Here is a 2,634-nt window from a genome sequence, read left to right on the forward strand (position 1 = left end):
AAATTTACTCAGTACTGGTCGGACGCGAACTCGCGAGACCTCCAGTACTAGGATTCTGTAACTCGTTATTGGAGTTAACGACAGTTTCATTATCGTTGCGCAGCTTTTTTACGGTATACAAAAGCTGCGCAAAGATAACGAAACTGTCGTTAACTCCAATAACGAGTTACAGAATCCCAGCACTGGTTCCTAGTCTGCCTTGGCTATTGCGCTATTTCCTCAACTGATACTAAATGTATTTTATTATCTACAGCACTAATTATAATTTTTTTATAATATTATTTAGTACAACCACAAAAATAAACTATTTATATTTCTAATATTTCATATAATAAAAGTGAAGTTAAAAATATATGCATAAAATATTTATATAAAATATCCCTAATAGCACAGATGTCCAGGGGATATTCAGAGGACATCCTGAGGAAGTCCTGAGGACATTTCTTTGTCCTCAGGACGTCCTTAGGACGTCCTCAGGAGATCTTGTGCTATCTGGGATGTTTACCTAGGTGTTGACATTACAAAACATTACAATTTAAAAAAACATTTGAATAAACATTTTTAAAATGTTAAAAATAATGAGGTAAGTTCTTTTTTTCATTAAAATAACGTTTTTAATGTTTGGAAGAATGTTTTTGTGTTTTTTAATATTTAATAAATATGTATTTTAACATTTAAAAACGTTTTTCTAAATGTTAACATTCAACATTTAAAAAACTTTCTAAATGTTAAAATAAACGTTCATTAAATATTAAAAGTAACATTTTTCCAAACGTTAAAAACGTTAAAAACGCCATCCCATTACTTTTGACGTTTTAAAAATGTCTTTTCAAATGTTTTTTAAATATTGTTTGCTTATTAGGTAACAGAAATAACTAAAATAAGTAAAAAATATTATATTATATTCGTAATATTTTTTAAATATTGCTATAATATTGTTAAAGTAATATTTCAAATTAATGTCACTGCAATGTCTCTGGAACATTGCACTGCAATATGCAATGTTGCAACGTTATTATTATAAGAAAATATATCTATAAGAATAGCAAACTAATCTTTTTATTCGAAAAAGAAGTTCGTCTATAATATGGTAAATTAAACGTTATCATAATGATCTTTTGCAAAGTCATTTTGACGTCTTAAAATATGACGTTAAATACACATCCTTAAAGGACAAATGATGTTACTGACCAATAATAACGATATATTGACGTCAAAATAAACAGCTTGCTGCCTGGGATACTAAAAATTCTTGAGAAATATCAATAATTTGTCATAAATTCATCTTCTTAACATATTTCTTCGCCTATTTTTATTCAAATTAATTTACAATAAATTATTGATTGTTAGAGCAAAAGGAGAGTGCACAGAATATCTTACAAATTTGTTTAATAGATTGCAAGTGTTACTTTATGAATATATATTTTTATTTCAATACATTTCGCAAGAATTTTTTAGCATGCATTTTCTCGCTTCTGACGTTATTAAAAAGAGATAGAGGGGTTAGGAGCCTTAACACTATAAACAACACAATTTAAGTTCATTTGATAAATTCACGCATTCTGATGTTATTTTGTCATATCTAGATTCTATCACTTGCAATATTGTTACGTAGATTATGTGAGTTCCAGTTATAAGATTATTGATGATTAATTTCAAAGAATTCAATGAAAAATCATTTAATCGATGACTGATATAAGCGAAGGAAATTAAAGGTTGTTTAATTAATAATTGAACTTGGCAATTTTAATTAAAGCTCATTTAATTGATGATTGAACTTACCAAATTTAATTAAAGGTTTAATCGACGATTGATATGAGCAATTCAATTGAAGATTGATGACAATTGATATGACCCCTCTCCCTCTTCCTCCCACCTCAACGCGGGTCTTATTTAGCGCTTTTCAATCATCGGCATCTTCCACAGTGCCATGATGCTCCGGATACAAATATTATCTACAAAACCAATCATAACCTCATAAATAATCAAACGATCTTTGATTGAATCCACTAAATTTGCTCATATAAATCGTGAATCAAATGGTTTTTAATTAAATTTGCTAAGATTAGTCGTCAATTTAATGTCCTTTAAATAAATTTGCTAAGTTAAATTTTTAGCTGGACGATCTTTAATTTTCTTTGTTCATGTCAATCGTGAATTAGAAGATCTTCTCTCTCTCTCAATTGAGTTCGTGGAAATCATTCGTTAATTAAACATTCTTCGATTTATTTTGTTCAAATCAATTATCAATTAGTTGAAACATATTTGTTGAAATTGATAATTAAATTCTCAGGAAAAAAAGTTTATATATAGATTTTGTCTATATATGATCTATGATCATATGATATATGATCATATATAATTAATATATATATGATGAATAATCTATATATGATCTATGATCATATGATATATGATCATATATAATTGTATATATGCAAACACAGAATATAACTATTATATAACATAGAAGTAACATGCAATAACGGATGTTATACGTTATTAATGTTAAAGTTACATAATTTTCTTTTATAACTGTAATGTAACTGTTTTAGAACTGTTATAATTCTCTGTTATTTACAGGTTATAATTGTATAACACCAACATAACTAAAATCAGCAGCGTAGCCGGGGG

Source organism: Odontomachus brunneus, unplaced genomic scaffold (genome assembly GCF_010583005.1).
Source record: "Odontomachus brunneus isolate Ranch 3 - 2012 unplaced genomic scaffold, Obru_v1 Obru_scaffold_151, whole genome shotgun sequence".
NCBI lineage: Eukaryota > Metazoa > Arthropoda > Insecta > Hymenoptera > Formicidae > Odontomachus > Odontomachus brunneus.